The 18,864-nt window shown below is 40.3% G+C and overlaps 1 protein-coding gene across 3 annotated transcripts in view; it reads right to left on the bottom strand.

Annotated features, from left to right (window-relative positions):
• Positions 1-18,864, bottom strand: part of GHR (growth hormone receptor) — a 385,809-nt gene that overhangs the window by 158,262 nt on the left and 208,683 nt on the right. The window contains exon 1 of one of the 3 annotated variants that reach the window (XM_089496036.1): positions 857-938. The exons of the other annotated variants lie outside the window; for them this stretch is intronic. The gene's annotated coding sequence lies outside the window, so the exon portion shown is untranslated. Of the gene's footprint in view, positions 1-856; positions 939-18,864 lie in introns of those variants that run through there. 3 annotated transcript variants of the gene reach the window in all.

Here is an 18,864-nt window from a genome sequence, read left to right on the forward strand (position 1 = left end):
GCTGAGAACACAATATAAATACTTTCATTCATGTTTACTATCACTAAAGCTCCCTTCAGTGATAATTATGAATGGAAACATCTATGAGGCTATTCAGACATTAAACAGTGCAGATGGTAGAGGATGGATTTATAGCAAAGATTTATATAGAGTGGTATGTTTGGAGAGAGAGGAAGAGAGAATAAAAATTCAGAATGTGAAGGAGTCCAGATTTCTGTTCCTCCACAACATCACAATGACACACAAAGCCATGGAACAGCTCCTTAGAAACAGGACAATCGAGTGGAATCACTCTAATCAGTTAATTTATTTTTGAAACCAACTTTCATCATCATGAGTTATGTATCGTACATGCGTATGATCAAAATGATGAAATAAAATGTTACAACCCTAAGGTTTGCATAGATCATTTGCAAAGAATATGCACATACACACCAAATAATGGTGTTTAGGGGATGCTGTATTGTTTTGATTTAATTGTTTTTATTCATTTTAGGCATATCTTTTAAATTGTTTTAATACTGTGAATAGTTTAATTCTAAGGTAACATTGATATTGGTGTGTTTTATGTGTATTGTACTTGCTTTAAACTGTAAACCGCTTTCTGTCCCATTGGGGGAAATAAGTGGAAGCCATGTGAGCTTTCTGTCTTAAGGCCATGGATCTTTGGAACAAATCATAGATAATAGAATCACAGAATTGGAAAAAAAAACCACAAAAGGCATCAAGTCCAACCCACTGCCACACAGGAACACATAATCAAAGCATTGCCATCTAGCCTCAGCCTAAAAATTTCCAAAAAAGGAGGCTCTGCCACACTCTGAGGCAGTGTCTTTCATTGTCAAATAACTCTTACCATCAGGAAGTTCTTCCTAATGTTCAGGTGCAATCTCTTTTCCTGTAGTTTGAATCTATTGCTTCATGTCCTAGTGTCTGGAGCAGCAGAAAACAAGCTTGCATCTTCTTCCATGTGACATCCTTTCAAACATTTAAACATGGCTATCATATCACCTCTTAGCCTTCTTTTCTCTAGGTTAAACATGTCCAGCTTCCTAAGCTACATGGCTTCCAGAACTTTCACCAGCTTCTTTCTTTCAGTTAGTCTCAAAGGTGCTACAAGAGCTCTCTACATACTGATTTCACTATTGGTCACCTTCCTTTGGATACATTCCACCTTGTCAACATCTTTTTTGAACTGTGGTGCCCAGAACTGGTTGAAGTATTCCAGGTGAGGTCTGACCAAAGTACTATTACTTTCCCTGATCTAGACACTGCACTCCTACTGATGCATCCTAGGACTGCATTGGCTTTTCTAGTTGCCACATCACACTGAACAACTCAATATAATGCAGAACCATGTGTGCATTTAATTCTGCACGAAATATTTGGATGGTACTTTTAATCTGCAGTCACACTTGGAACTTCCAAAAGTGCTTCTGACAGGGATTTCAAAATCCATTTGGTTTAAAGGGGAACAACCTCTCTATTGGCTCTAAGAAGATACTGTCACACTGGTATATAATTTTCTTTTCAGCACTCAAAGTCTGTTTCATTTCCCATACCTTACATTCATATATAATACCTTATCAAAACGGTTTCCCAGGGCAAATTGGGAGACTTATCAGCCAATCAATGTTTGTAATTAGAAACTGTATCCTATTCCCCCGAATGCCTGTTCAGTCACTGGAAATGAAACTGGAGATAATGTTGATAACCATACCTTCTTATTCCTTTTACTGCCAACATTTCTCAGTTCCAGAGTCATTCACAGAATGGAAGTAGACTTTCTGACATGCTGCTTCATATCATATTGCCCTTCTGTTAACAAATGGACAAATAGCATGGGGGGAAAAGGCTATACATAATAACACTCAACAAAGATGAACAGAGCATGTGTGTTGCTACCTGCTATCTCATGGAAACCATGAACCATTTCAGAATGTTATTCAGGGTCATTTTGCCTTGGAAATAAAAGTATGTAGTACTCCTGAAGGAAAGTTGCAACTCACTTAAATTTGGATAGTCTATTAGTATAAAATTTCATGCCTTCCAACTATCCCAGTTTTGCAGGGAAAGCACTGATTAATCCTATGTTGTCTCACCTTTTCAGTTGCTTTTAAATTGTCCCAGTTTCTTTCCCCTCCTTACACTTTCCCCTTTTGTCTTCAGCTTATTTCAGTTGCTGCAAACTGAGTTCTAAGTACAAATTGTAGTTTTCACACAATGAACTCAGAGAGGAGGGGGAGAAATCTTGACCTTCCCAGGAGGCTCAGGCAAAACCAAACTGCAGTGGTCTCTCCTAGCTTGTGTGTTCTTCCTCATTAATAACTTTTGTCACACTCTGATGTTGCTCAGCCACATATGCTTCAGTTTTCATCTGTGAAATGTTGGAGTCTATGAAATTTGCAGTTGAGATTTGTATTTTCTCGGTATACCCAATGCAGAAGAGAATATGTGGTGCCCAGTAATGAAAACCTACTCAAAGCCTGTAACACATATAACAGTCCCAGTTCAGTTTCCTAACCACCATTTTTCACCCAAAGGAAGCTTAGCTCAATTACAATGAAGAATTTTGCCTAACTTATCAACTGTCACATTGGGAGTAGTTTAAATTATTCAATTGTTTAATATGTTATTAGCATATTTACATTGGCCAGAATCCTGTAGGGGTACTGCATCTTCATAAGTGGACTTGTTGTGTCTGTGGGAACTGTGCAATGTGTATATTCGGCAGAGGGCTGATGTTATGTTACCACAAAAGCAGAACTGACAAAGTGCCTGATGCACATTGATACCCAGTGCATAACAGAACCAATGCACAATGGTACCAATGTGCATTGGTCCTGATGGACATCACATCAGTCACCAATGCACATTGGACACTCCTGCTGGTATCCCATTACACATCCTCACAATTCTGTAACCAGATTTCATGGTGCCTCTAATACATAGCTAGTTATATACACAGTTACAGTATATAAATTTATTATTATTATTATTATTATTATTATTATTATTATTAATCTAAAAATTATATGTGGGTCTGGTGAACATTTTTATTGTTTCAGATTTTAAATTGTTTAAACTGATTTTATTTTAAGCCATCCAGAGATTGTGTAGGATAGGATCTAAACATCTAAATAAATATATAAATAAATAAATATATGTAAGTCACTTAATTTACCTCTCTTCCTGGCCCAACATTATAAAGGTGGATACAGAAACAGTAGTGATGACTGTTTATGATTATATTTTCAACTCACAGTCCAAGTCCAGCAGCCAGTTTTGAGGAATGGAAATTTTTCAGAAACAGAAACACTAAATTTTTAATGGGAAATTATATATTTTTTCGAATCCTCCATCCGCCACTTAAAACGAATTAGCATTATAATGGATTAACCATAGATCCCACACATCACTTCCTGTTGCCATTTTGAGAGGAACTGGGGATAGTACAGGATTACCTGTGGCTCAAGAGGATGGAGTAGAGGTATTTTCACAGGCTTTCATGTGTTGGGGGCTTTCTGTGTGATTTGGAGGCAAAAAAATGCCTGAAAATTGCACATTTAAAAAAAAAATCCTGGGAGGAGGAGAGGTGTTTCAGAGGCCACAACTATGCTCATTCTGATTGAGGATGTCCCTTGCAAGCTTCATTTCCTCTAATCCATCTGGAATCTCCTTTACTTCTTAATTTTAGCACAGTTGAAGATATTTATACATATGCTTCCAAGTATATCCATTTGAAAAGGATAGATTTTAACACTGATTAAATTTGGCTTTTATTATGTCTGTTCTGGTTCCTCAACCAGATTTGGGATAAATTCATCCATGATTTATGACAAGACAATTCAAATGTATGAGATTATTTAAGTCAAAGGTGGAAATCACATGACCCTCCAGATATTGCTCAACTACAACACTCAAGAGCTATAGGCAGCATAGCAGGGAATGCAAGGATTTCCAGTCCAACCATAGCTGGAGGGCCACATAATTTCTGTCCCTGACTTGGATCCCAGCTGAAAAGTTTTCAAGAGAGCAGACGGATGAGGCATTTTTTAAGAAATAGCAAAATGTGTCTTAGGGGCAGCGGTTGGTGCACACATTCTCTCCCCAGACACTGATATATGCCTGCCTATATCAGTTTTGTATGCCTAATAACAGTCTTGTTGAGGTATACTGCTGCCTGAGATAGCACAGCAGAGCATGCTGCCACCCCCAGGTCAAGGTGCATTGTATCTAAAGCCAGCTAAGTTATTTTGGCACGGGAGGCAGATAATATCAGAGACATCTCTCCCTATCTCTGCCAACAGAAATATGACAACACATTGGAATAAGGAACAAGCAGGTGGTGTTTCATAATATCCCAAGCCTTCTGCCTGAAGTAAGTGCCACCATCTGCCTAATGGTGAAGAAAGGCTTACTGTATGGCTTGTGTGTGTATGCGCTGTGTGCCTTCAAGTCATTTCCAACTTATGATGACCCTAAGATGAGCCTATGACAGGGCTTCTTGGCAAGATTTGTTCAGAGGAAGTTTGCCATTGCTTTCTTCTGAAGCTGAGAGAGTGTGACTTGCCCAAGGTCACCCAGTGGGTTTTCATGGCTGAGCCGCAATCAAGAGCCTGGTCTCCAGTGTTATAGTCCACATATTGCTGCATGTTAGGTATTAGGAGACCTTTTAGTGTGAAGAACTGTGGAGTTAAGCTCCAATCCCCCCCTCCACACACACAGTTCCATGGGTTACATCTCCCCATCCTCACAACAAGTCCAAACCCCTTCATTCCCCTCAATGGTCCTTCTCAAAATAGTAACAGGAATAGACATTGCATCACTTCTTGTTGCCATTTTGAGAAGGACTGAAGTTATAGAGGGTTCTGGGGTTCTTGTGGAGATGGGTGGGGATTTCCCCCCATGTTTTCATGTGTTGTGTGATTTGGGGGCAAAACTGTCTCGAAAGTTGCATCATTTCAGTTGGAGAGGGGAACGTTTCAGGAGCCACCATACTGGCTGCACTATGTCCATTCTGATCTAAGCTGTCCCTTAAGAGTCTTCATTCACCTCATCTAAGTAATCTGATGCATAGGTTTTTTTGTGGGTTTTTCAGGCTATGTGGCCATGTTCTGGAAGAGGTTATTCCCGCCGTTTCGCCAGCATCTGTGGCTGGCATCCACAGATGTTGGCAAAACGTTAAGAATAAATTCTTCCAGAACATGGCCACATAGCCTGAAAACCCCACAAAAAACTATGGATGGTGGCTGTGATGCAGTTTAATCTGATGCAATTAAATTGTCTTGTCTTAAAATAATTACAAATAGACTAATACATATGCCTTACAAACAAAGCCCTACATTTACATACAGTTGGCCTTCTGTATTCAAAGATTCTTTATCCACAGATTCAACCATCCATGGCTTGAAAATATTGAAAAACAAATTCCAAAAAGCAAACCTTGGTTTTACTATTTTATACATTTTATATATAATGGGACTTGAGCAGCCACAGATTTTGGTATCCATGGTGTGTGTGTGTGTGTGTGTGTGTGTATCCTTCAACCAAACCCCAACAGATATTAAGGGCCCACTGCACATCATTCAAACCAAGATGGGCAAAATGTGGCCCTGGGGCTTCACAGGGGCCTCAAGGGCTATTTGTTTCCCTTCAAATAGACCTCAAGTCTTATTTATTATTGATCATCTTTTCTTAAGGTTAATTGGCATTGCTGTTATGAAACTGTAGAACGCATTTTCACTGATTTTATGGATTTTGCAGCATGTGTAATTTTTTAAATTGTTTGAAATGATTTTGGAACATTTTCTTTTTTGCCTGTTTCAACATGTTATTCTATGTGAGGCTATGCCCATCAAAATCCAAATAAATAAATAAATAGATAAGAATAGGAAAAATACTCCAACATGAAATGGAGTAATAAGCTACTTTCAGTGTGCCACATTTGTATTTTCTTAACACTAATTTAGTTAAAGACAACACAAAATGCGTTAGCAGCATAGGCTGGATCCAGATACAACAATACCTCTATTAAGGAAGTATAGGGGGTTGTTGGTATCCACTGGGCTTTGGTTACAGACTCCCCCATGGACACCAAATTCCATGGATGCTCAAGTCCCATTTGATACAGTGGAATAATAAAGTGGTTTCCTTATATAAAACAGCAAAATCAAGGTTTGTTTTTTTGGAATTTTTGTGTATGTGAATATTTTTGAACCATGGTTGGTTGAAGCTGTAGGATGCAGAATCCAAGGATATGGACAGCCTACTGTAGACGTGTGCCTGGGCATTACTTCTTTAATTGAAAATATGGTACCAGAGGCACAAATAATATGGAAAGCGTTAGTATACCTTATCGCCCTCTCCAACTGAATGGGGTTTTGATCATTAGTATCTAGTGTGAAGCATAACTGGACATCATGATGATGACATGATATCTATTTTGGGGATAATGATGACCCAAAGTAGCTAGAAATATACTAGTGTTGAGGTAACACTGACCAGGACATGCCAGGCATAGATAGATAGATAAAAAAGACAAGCACCATGGGTTATGCTAAACATGACACATTCCTCCTGCCTGCATATTTTGCATTTCCTATGGGAAAGGAAATGAAGAAAACAAAAGAAGACATTTGTCAAAACAACAGACCACACCCTTTCCTTTGAAGTCCTTACATTTCCTCTGCTTGTCTGATCATCAGACGATTGCTTCAGATCACATCAATTTATTAACACTGCATTGGTGCTTGATGCTAAAAATAATTTGGTTTTTCAGACCAGTTTGTCCATTCCTTGGAAAAATAATCAAAGCTGTGAGTACACAACACATACCCTGCGGACAGGTTTTTGACTATTAAAAAAACCCTCACACCTCAGCCATATTCTTCTCTTTCTCTGGTGCAACCTCGGATGCTGTCCGAATCTAGAGTGGACCTCTCTCTCCTAGATTGGTAACTATAACCTCTTCTGAACCTTCAATCTTCCACTATTCAACCTTCCCATAGCCTTGTGTGAGTCTTATTGCACTAGACAGCATAAAAAGATCTTGTAAAAAGAAGGTTCTTTGTCAGAGGTTTTGATAACTGAAGTATGCATGTACTGTGAGTTCTCTACATTTGCTAGGGTTAGGAGCACAGGAACCTCGTGAAAGTGGAAAACCCACAAATTAAAAAACTCCACTTTTTTTAAATCTGAGAAAACACCCCTCTGGGAATCTCTAGGTCCTCCAGCACAAGTATATGGTCAACATCTGCCAGATGGTGACCACAGAATCACACTGAAGGACTTATAAATGCCTAAAGAAGTGTTTTTTCTAGGAAACTCTAGGTCCTCTAATGCAACTCTATGGCCAATTTCCAGCAGCGTCACACTAGAGGATCTAGAAATTCCTAGAGATAACATATTAATCAAATCTGTCAATAATCAAATCAGGAAAAGTCAAAGTCACAAATGTGGAGGGTATCTGCATATTCTTGTGATTTTGTTTGTTTTTGTGTGCCCTCAAGTCATTTCCAACTTATGGAAACTCTAAGGCGAACCTGTTAAAGGTTTTCTTGACAAGATTTGACCAGAGGAATGTTTGCAATTGCCTTGGACTGGTTGGTTTAGGAGAAGTAATATTAAGCTTTTGGAAACACATTTCTATTACAAATATATTAAAATGATTAATGTTTTCTAGAATTTTTTAGAGACGTGGGAGGCACTTGCCCTGCTATGCTTAATTTGCAAGAGATTCCATCAGAGGTTTTTGCATCATTTGAAGGAAGAACAAAATTTGCATATATATTTAAGACAGGAAAACTCAATGGTCCATTTGTACTGTACTAATCAAAAGGTGAAACATGACCAGGAAAGAAAATGTCTCATCAAAGCAATTCGGGTACCTTATACAGTGTTTTTAATTATAAGAGTCTTACAAGTGAGGCAGCTTTTAGTACAGTATTGTGTCAGACAACATCCTTGCACTTTAATGATTTTTCACATCCTTTCCATTTCCTTTTTAGAACTGTATTATATTTCTACTGTTTAGCAGGTATTATGCTTTTTCCAGTTTTATTTTGCGTCTTATATTTCTGCTGTCTTGCAGGTGTTCAGCCATTATAAAACACTTAAATGGAGCATGTAATTAGCTTCTGCTGTTGAAATCAACTGTAACTATGCATCATCTTCATCTTGTTTTATAGCGGAGAATGAATACAGTGTCAGAGGATGTTTGCTGTTCAAGAAGCCTTGCTTTGAATGTGGGGGCATTTGCATGTGAGAATAGATACACAAACAAGATGGCTGCTATTATCATGTTGTTGGGGGATGGTCAAAGATTCCTTATGGAACTGGTATGTACACATACGGAGGAATATATGGGTCATATTTTATTGTCTTCTTGTTTATTGAGGAATTGGATCCAGATTTACACGTGCTTAGAGAAGATCCACTGAAGTCAATGGGACTTGAAATTAGCCACAATTGATTGCCTTAAGTGATAGGTTTATTACAAGATAGTGCATGGCAGGGGGTCAAACTGGATGGCCATTGTGGTCTCTTCCAACTTTATGACTGTGATTCTATCAACTATATTATAGTATTATCTCCCTTTGTACTGGCAAACCTCTGAACAAATCTTGCCAAGAAAACTCCATGATAGGTTCAATTTAGTGTCGCAATTAGTCAGAAATGACTTGAAGGCACACAACAACAACAATGGGAGCAATAGGAATTAGGAATCAACAAATTTAGACAAAATGGGAGAAGAAAGTCAAAGCCAGAACATGGTCTGCTGTTGTGTGGGGAAGATGTGGCCCTTCTCATGTTTTAAGGAGTTGTAGGTGAAAGGGGAAAACAGGCCTAGAAAGAAATATGGGAATAAAAAATTAAAAAACAACATTCCAAATTATGCCAGGGGGAAAAATGTTAAAAAGTCAGAACAAATGTAGGAAAGCGGAAGCAAAGTGCAGGAAATGTGAGTTTGCAGACTACAGCTGCCAAAATGTCCTGACTAGCATGGTGGGTGGTCCAGCAGGCTGGGGTATTCAGGGAGTTATAGTTTTAAAGCCTTAACCTTTCCAAGATTAGCCACTGCAAAAATAATCCAGTTTGAGGCCACTTTAACTGCCCTGGCTCAATGCTAGGGAATTCCGGGAACTGTAGTTTTGTGAGCCATTCAGCCTTCTCTATCAGAGAGGTCTGGTGCCACAATAAACTACAATTCCCAGGATTCCCTAGCCAGGGCAGTTAAAGCAGTCTCAAACTGGATTATTTCTGCACTGTGATTTGGACCTGGAAGTTAAGAGTCCAACAACATCCATCCCTAGTGTATACAATACTGAACTACAAGGTAATGTTCTGACTGTGGGCTAGATTTCGTCCAGCAGTAGCCCTGGGATTAAACAAAAATGCTTAACAGGGTTCTCCATCTATCAAGTGAACTGGCAGGAGAATAAATCCACTGCAACTCTGGCATCTGAATATTTATTGACAGTAAGAAGGATGGGAGAAGAATTTGTATTCCCAACTCCCAGAGCAGTCCTGTTGACGAGATAATAATTCATTAGTGATTAATTCCTTGATGTTTGCATAAGGTCTAAGAGATAAGAAAAGTGCTGAGCATAGCAGTTCTGCTTAGGAAATCCTTTTTCTTCTCCCAACAAGATATTGATCATATCACTGACAGGACACCAGAATGAAACATTGCTCTTCTACTATATCTGTTGAAACATGAGCTCTGTGCGCAAGAGTTATCTCCCAAGGGCCAATTGCCTAAGGGCAATATATTTTCCCTGTATCAGATGTCCCAAGTTCATCTCACACAATATATGTTGTTTGGAAGAAATGAGGAAGTGCAAGCTTAAGAGACGGCAGGCACTTGGGTGTGCAAAAGAGCAGCACATGTGCCGCTTCATGTGCTATGAAATGATTGTCCAAGAAAAGACTTAAACATTGCCTCAAACACTTGAAATATTCTACCTCAGTTATACAACATCAACACAATCATAGGGTGCCAACTGTTTCTGGGTTATAATATCTCATACTGGAAAGGGGGAAGGTTAACCCTTAAACACTCCCCCATATAAAATAAAACTAAACATGGATAACAATAATGTCAAGGAGAAAAAGTCCACCCTCTTTCTTCCCCTGGGTCAGTATAATTTGTATATTTTGAGTTTTCAAATATGAGACTCTCCCATCACAAATGGTAGTAGCATCGTCTAGAGAGGCTGTCAGTTTCACAGTCTCCTAGCAAGCAAACAGGAAGGAGAGGTGAAGTCCAAACTCCTGTTTGGCTGTGTTAAACTGTCTGAGAGTATCAACAGGTAAGCTCAAAAAATCTTTCTGAAGAGTTCCAGGATATATGTACTATATTAGCTGTGTTTATTATCCCATCTCTGTCTTTAAACATCTATTAGGAGTGCTTTAGTTGTGAATTCTTGCATGGCAGGGAATTGGACGAGATGGTTTTTTGCAGTTCCTTCAAACATTAAGAAGTGGGTTTGGCTTTGCCTCCTGAGGCTGAGAAAGTGTGACTGGCCCAAGGTCACCCAGTGGGTTTCCATGGCTGAGCAGGGATTTGAACTCTGGTTTCTAGAGTTATAGTCCAAAGCTCAACCCTTACACCACACTGGCTTTCTCATATTGCCTTTTATCTTGTATTAATGATTTAGTGTAACATCCAAACCAGTTCAGAGGGACAGAATAAACTGACTGTTTTGAAGTTCTGAAATGAGATGCAAAAGGTGTTACACCCCCTTCCTTCTTCTATAGAATTCAAGAGTAGATTCTCATGTCACAGGATTCCAAATAGGATTCCTGTTGCTTGTTCTCTGTAGCCTGAAGTATTTTCTATCTACTTTTAAAACTTTTCCTCTGGCTCTTGAAAGTGAGTGTTTTCATCTCATCTTGTATCTCAGCATTTTTTAAAGGCACTTGAGAGAAAGAAAAAAACATATTCCATTTTCAAGCTGTTTTTGAGAGGATTTCTCCCAGGCTGAATGTCAGAAAGTGGGAAGCTGTCCATGATTCAGTTCTTATCTTCTTCTTCTTTTTTTGTTTTTGAAAGACAATTCATGCACACACACATACACACACACACACACACACTCTTTCTACAGAAAAGGTTTTGGTTAACAGCAAACTTTTTGCAAATGAGGGTTAATTAGTAATACTGTTGGTTTTTTTTTTTTTTTAAATGAGGTAGCAGAAAGAACAGAGGCAAATAAATACAAAGATCTTCCTTTAAATGAGAGGGAAACAGCTTTGGCCCCAAAGATATTTTTGACCAACACTATTCCATCATCTCCAGTCAACATAGCCAATGGTGAGGAATTAGGAAACAGCTCTCCAAAAGTATCTGGAAGGTCACACTTGCCTAACAAAGCTTTAAATGCACAAAAAGTGATGTTCCCAGTCCCTAAATTCACAGCAATGTGGATTTGGATGTAGACAGAGGCTGTGTTGTTAACATTAGCTAGAGGGATATTATACCATGGGCTGGAGTTAGGAGCACACAAACCTTGTGAAAATCAGAAAACTGCAAATAAAAAAACCACTTTTTAAACATGAGAAAACACCTCTCTAGGAATCTCTAGGTCCTCCAGTATGACTCTGGGGCCAACCTTTGGCAGTCATCAAATCCGCAAAAGTCACCACCGTAAATGTGGAAGGCCGACCATACTCTCTCTCTTTCCTGGTAAACAATTCAGTAAACATTTAAGAGCAATGTTGGCCAACTATGATGGGTGCAACAGGGAACCAGCCCCAGTTCTTGAAGACAGCTCTGAATGATTGAACAGGCTTCCAATGGCAACAGATGAATCCATGTCAGTGGAGTAGTGAATCTATTCCAGGTTTGACCCCAGCCTTTAAAGGAAGAATCTGAAATTATTTTGCAAATAGTGTTCAGTACCTTGGATAGCACCTCTAAAATTCAGAGTGGATTCATTGTCTGAGGGACATGGAAGCCACCACATACCACTGCAGGCTTCTTAACAGCTTGTTACGTTTAGCTTTTTTTAAAAAAAGAAATCTGTGCACTGAAACAGAGAACATTTCATCATCTCATCCCATCAACCTTTATTAGGCATCTCAATAGACAATATACAACAAACAATACAATACAAATTAAACTAAAATAGTTTACATGAATGCTTTAAAAATTTAAAAATTTAAAAATTTTATCGTCCATAAAATCATCTAACACTAAACTCTAACCATTAATTAATTTGTGCCAGAGAACATAATGCACAAAGCAGCCTGAAGATACATGACATTGAAGAGACTATTCCCTGAGGAGTTTCATAGATAAATCCTGCTCTAGAAGGCGTCCAATTCAAATCATCAAATCATCTTCTAAGCCCAACATCTGAAGTGGGTTTCCAGCTCTGGCTTGAGGCTAGTCTACATGTAAGTGTATTATACAAATTGCTGTGGATTTTTACACATTTGCATCAATGGTTGTCTTCACTTTTCTGTGCAAATTCACAACATTGTATCTATCCACCTCCTCTCTGAGCAATATTGCTTGTTTTCCCCACTCTGTTTTCTTCCCACTGGATTGTTTCTGTATTATTTCTCCTGCACATACAAGTTGAGCATCTCTTACCCAGAATTCCAAAATCTGAAATACTCCAAAATCCAAAACTGTCCACATGGGTGGCTGAGATAGTGAAACCTTTACTTTCCAATGCTTCATGCACAAAATTATCAAAAAGATTATGTATAAAATTGCCTTCAGTCTATGTGTACAAGGTGTATACAAAACATACATGAATTTCTGTTTAGACTGGAATCCCATCTCCAAGATATCTCATTGTATCCAAATATGTCCATTATATCCAAAATCCAACACACTTCTGGTCCCAAACATTTTGGATAAGGGAGACTCAACCTGAATACCCATCATTCTGATGAAATTCTACATTTCCACTGAAATCCACTACTTTCTAATGTTTATAGGGTTTTGAGGGGTGGGCCCATTGAATTGCAGATTTGGGCACAAAATGCATTGAGGGGGTCATATGGCCCACTCCTGCTATCAACTGTTACTTGGCCTCTGTGATCACTACTTATCTTGGATAAGCAATTCTATGATACCAGTAGTAAATGTAATCCTGATGCACAGGAACGTACAGATGTCCCTCCCCCAACCCAATAAAAACAGCATCTTTGCTAATCAGATATGCAGCCATTGGAAAAGTGGGATGAGATAATGTCTGTGTACTGGAAAATTGCAGTCCCAATTGCTGTTCTAGAACTGCAAGAATGCTAATTGTCTGAGAAGAATGCATTTTAATTTGCCTAGTATTAATAATGGATAGCCATTGAATTGCAGATTTGGGCAAATTATCCATCCTAATTGATTCTGGCTCTTTTCTATACATTAGAACAGAAATAAAGTCTCACTTCAAGCCATTTGTCAGGACCTTACTGACTTGGATTAGGATTATAAATTAAACTTCTTTTTGAAAAAAGGACAGCCAGATATCCATAGTACTGTTTTTATGTTATTTCTGGGACAGGTGGGGCCTGCTAAATTGATCACTTTTGGATAGGGATAGGAACAGCAACATCTTAACATTTTCTGCTGCTCTGGAGATTAGCACACAGAGCAGTGGATGCAAATTACAGGGGAAAAGATTTCACCTAAACTTTAGGAAGACCCTTCTGATGCTAAGAGCTGTTTGACAATGGAATGTGCTGCCTCAGAGTATAGTGAAGTCTCCATCTTTGGACATTTTTAAACAGAGGCTGATGGCTGTCTCTCAGGAGTGTTTTGATTGTGTGTTCCTGCAAAGCAAAGCACTGGACTGGCTAGCCCTTGTGGTATCTTCCAACTCTATGACTGTATGATTCTAAGAATGTACTATTTAATCCAGAAGGCAACTTCTCTCTTTCATTTCTGAGGGGTCACAATTTGGCTCCGATCCTGTTGGCACACCCTTCTGAGTTTGTTAGCAGAAGTGATTTTATGTCCTATTGTTCCTGAAACTGCATCAGGGAGGCTCCAATCCAAGAATAATTTGGATTGGTTACCCACTGGCAACCTATGCGGAGTGGGCCAGGATATTTGGGAAGCTGTATTCCACATATTCAAGATTTGGGTGAAGGTGCCTTTAGTAACTTTATTATCCCCTTTAAATTGATGTTGGTACTGCCCTCTTCCACTGTTTTCAAAATTAACAATTTTACTTTTCAATCTTTGCAACCTACTATTTGAATTGTGCATAATACAGTACACAAGTCAAAAAAGTGGGTGATGGGAAAGACCTTTGCCAGAGATCCTGAAAAATGAGTCTGCCTACCAGAATAGACCAAGGGTTGGAACCATGCAGCCTTCCAGAGGTTGCTGGAATACAGCTGCCAGTATTCATTACCACTGGCTGTTCTTTCTGATGGGAGATGTAGTCCAACATCTATAGTGCTGCATAATTCTACTCTTCAAATAGACAACACTGGGCTCAAAGGGCAAATAATATGATCTTGCATTGAGAAGCTTCTTATAGTCAGTTCTGGGCTTGGCAGAGCTTGGAAAAAAATTTCAGATGGCAGTTATTGGAATCCCCCATTTAGTATGGCCATTGAAGTTGTGGTCCCCTGCCCTAAAATATCTTGTCCAATCGCATCAGTTACCAGTAAACTTAATTACTGATACTTCAGTCTTTGTGTATCTTCAAGTCACCTGTCGACTTATGGCAACCCCATGAATTTCATAGGGTTTTCTTAGGCAAGGGATGCTCAGAGGTTGTTTTGCCATGCCCTTCCTCATAAACATAGTCTACAGCTTCTAGCAGTCTCCCATCAAAATACTATCTGTCCAGGAAAGCTGCCAGGGCTGCTGATAATGGCCCAGAACAGCCTAGCAGAGCTTTCTAGGCAAAACCAAAGGTCTTTACAAATGAAAGAAATAGCAAGTACACATAAGAAATCAAATATAGTATCCAAGTACACTTCCTCGGAGTCTAGTGGAGTCTCCTTCCTTGGAGGTCTTTAAACAGAGGCTGGATGGCCATCTGTCGGGGATGCTTTGATATGGATTTCCTGCATGGCAGGGGGATGGACTGGATGGCCCTTGTGGTCTCTTCCAACTCTATGATTCTATGACTATGAAATCAGTGTCCAATAAAGAAGGGTCAGGCAAGGCAAGGGTCAATGGTTCCAGAAAGGCAGGTCAGCAAAGCAGTCCAAAGGTCAAGGGTTCCAGACCAATCCGTAGTCCAGGAGGCAAAGCTTCAGGAAACAAAGTCCAAGGGAGTCAGAGAAATGTGCTTTCACCAGGAAGTTCAGATAAGCTCTGACAAAGGAGCTCAGTGTCCTGCACCTGTTTATAATATCCAGTTCCTAATCACAGCTGCTTCCCGATTGCTGAGCGTTTCTCGTAAAGCCTCCTGGATCGACGGAGGCATGCCCTTTCAGACCTTCGTTGGCTAAAGGTAGGTACCTCATTGTCCTACTTGTCCATATATTCTGTGTCTGGAATCTCTGCTGGTGGGAGGCTGGCCTGCTGAGTCACAGGTTCTGTTGGAGCTGGCAGAGCAGAGCTAGGGCCTGGCTCAGCTTCAGGTTCCACCTCCACCTAGGGTTCAAACTCATCCTCATCCTCGGCATGACACTACCTAGAGCTGACCCTGCTTAGCTTCCAAGATCAGACAGGATCTGGTGCCTTAAGAGTCAGTCTCTACATAGTTGCAAAGTAAACATACCTAACAAGTACTTACAGTAGCCCCACAATATATGTCAGCTTGAGAAAAAGTTATTGGAGCAAAATCCTACAGATGTATAGACCTGCAGACATCCATTTTAGCCTTTCTCCAGCTTGGAAACATGAAGTTAAAATGACACCATCTTGTGCTACCGATAGATCACCCAGCAGCCCCTTCTCCTGCAGGCTCTCTGGCATGTAGGCTGTTCATTGAAATGACAATGATTAAAGAACAAAGATATATTGTTCTCACTTTTTATATGTGCATATGGTGCAGGGTTGTAAGCCTGTGCCATTGGGTGTGCTGCGTGGTGAGAAAGAATTTGAACCTAGAGTCCTTATACACTGTGCCATACTACTCCAACATTTATTCTCATGCCAATATGAAAGCACTCTGAATTCTTCCCAGTCTAGGTGGATAAATAATTAATTATGTAAAGCACAGGTAAGCAATTTTTGCCCCTTCAGATTCTGTTGAACTGCAGCTCTCAACAAGCGCATACAGTAGAGCCAACAATAAAGTGTTGATGAACAACACCTGGATCTAAAAACCACTTCCACAGCCTGATCTAAAAAGGATTTCCAAGGGGAAATTTTCCCTTCTTTTCCTTTTTTTCAGTCTCCCATGTTGTGATGTATATTTTGAGATGAAGGTGCTAGACATCAGTGTCATTACTTGACAGTAGCAATTACATTGGCCAGGACATTAAAGAAACTCATAAAGAAACTACAATATTTCAAGCAGGTTCTAGGCTGCCTCTGATAAACTAGAATGTGGGGAAGTAACACCACCATTTTATAACATAAAGAGACATCCAGAGATGTAGAGACGTGCACACAGAGGCTACTTGCTGTTAAAATGCACCAGTAAATATAAACATTCCATTAGGTTTCAACTTCCTACTTGCTTGCCATGAAAAGCAAGGGGAGGAGAATTCATGCAGCAATCACTGCTTGACCCTTTGAATGATGCATCCTGATCTAACAACACAAGGATAGTAGGGTGGGGGAAAGGAGGCATGAAATAAAAGCTACTACAAACATACCCAAATTCAGAAGTCAACCTCCTTTACAAAGAGGACAAAGGGTACAGCCAGACTGGAAAACTGGGGTGAGCACTGTTGGCATTTAACATTAGGGCCCTATTCCCACTGGGCAAAAAAAGTGGCTTATTTCACTGCGATTCTCACAAGGATTCTGACTTGAATCTGACCCATTGTTTCCATTAAAAATGGGTGCAAACAGACCCAGGTTTTTTTACCCCTGTTTCGTTCCCATTGCTATTTTCCCTGTGGTAATTTGAAGCGGGTTATTTTGCTCCCCATTTCCACTGCTCTTTTGGGACCTCTTTTTTTTTAAAGCAGCTGTGACGGCAAGTGCTTAAGTGCTTGACGTCACAGCCAATCAGCTGCTTAGCCGCTTTTCCCCTCCGGGAAAGGGAAAAAGGAGCCGCTATTCACCCCAAATCCCTTTCGGTCCCAGGCTCTTCTGTGTCTTCCCATAGTTCCTCTGGGAAAGAGAGAAGGAGCCTCCATTCCTCCAAATCCCTTTGCCTCCCCCATTGCTCCCTGGGCTGTCTGGGGGGCAATCATGCAGGCATGTACTGCAAAGTCCATCTGCTGCTCAGGTGCTCGGGCAGAGGCAATATATATATATATATATATATATATATATATATATATAATAACAGTTAAAAATGGTGTTCAATGGCTCTCCTCACACATCGGTCTATGAATGTGGAGCAGATGGGAGGTTGCAGGGGGAGTAATGTGTTTACTGCGTTTGGAGCTCAATGTAGTACAATCGCCTTACCCTGCTTCCCAATCCACCGGGGGAAAGGCTATGCGAACGGAAGAAAATGGCGCCGGCGATGCAGAAAGAGAACAAAGAGGGTGACACCCCCAGGCCAGCCCCTTGAGCGCTGCTCCTATCATCTCCAGGTTCCCAAATCAGACACCCTTGTCGTTCCCATTCATATGCCCCGAATCAGACTCAGGAGGCACAGGAAAACTCGCTAAAAAGCTGCTGTTTTTTTAAACCGGTTTATTGACCTATAATTTGGGCTTTTCAGGATAATTCAATTCAGATTCAAATTCCAACGGGAACAATATTGGAGCAATGCAGGTCGAATGCGCGCTCAAATGGAAATGATGCACCCATGATTTGTGTCCTGATCCGCGTTATAGGCCAGTGGGAATGGGGCCTAGGAAGAGCTTCCTGATGGTAAGAGCTGTTTGATAGTGGAACACACTGCTTTAGAGTGTGGTGGAGTCTCCTTCTTTGGAGGTTTTTAAACAGAGGCTGGGTAGCCATCTGTCAGGAGTGCTTTGATTGCGTATTCCTATAAATAGAGGTGGGCTTTGTGGTTTCCTCCAACTCTATCATTCTAAGTTACACTGCTGCACCTACAGGGCCACCCCAATACTGCAAATGCGATCCACCCCTCTATTGTCCCCCAATATCTCAGAGGAGGAATGGGGGGGGGGGAATTTAAGCACATGGGAGGAATACCTAAAATGGTCCCAGAGAAGGCCAAAAATGGGACAAAACTGCCCTGAAATCTCCTGAAAGCATTTGGGGGGAAACAATATTTTTGATTCCCCCCACCTGAAAAGGGTTCAAAATTCAAAAGGTTTTGAATTTTCATGCAGCCCATGGGCTGCACTTTCTCCACCCCTACCATAGGCCAATCATAAATGAATCACTGAATGAAGGGCATGCATCCTAAAGACACACTTGGGACAAGAGCACAATTTGTACAGTCCCCAAATACAAAGCTATGTTGTTACACCACCAGTTCATGCCAAGTTCAGCAAGAAACAAGGACAGACCTTGTGGTGATAAGATTTATCCATAGCAGGAGTAGAGAACGTGCTGGCAACTGTAGCCCTGGGTCAGAGGTAGCCCAGACTCTTTCTCTGCCCTGATCCCCCCCCCAAGCCCCATGCACCCCAGTTTTGGTGGGGCAAAATAGTGAAGGAAGGGCAACAGCTGCTCCTGGAGTTTTCAATGAGCAGTGAATTTGATACTTACACCCCTCCCAATGTGCTTTAAAAAGTTTAAAATCACAACTACAGAATTCACTTCCAAATTCTAGGAAGGACATACCTCCCACCAGCAGCAGTCTTTACTCTGAATCCCCAACAAAGAAACATGAGTGGCAGCAGGAA

This window comes from Sceloporus occidentalis, unplaced genomic scaffold, assembly GCF_023333645.1.
Source record: "Sceloporus occidentalis isolate IW3139 unplaced genomic scaffold, rSceOcc1.0.p SCAF_1, whole genome shotgun sequence".
NCBI lineage: Eukaryota > Metazoa > Chordata > Lepidosauria > Squamata > Phrynosomatidae > Sceloporus > Sceloporus occidentalis.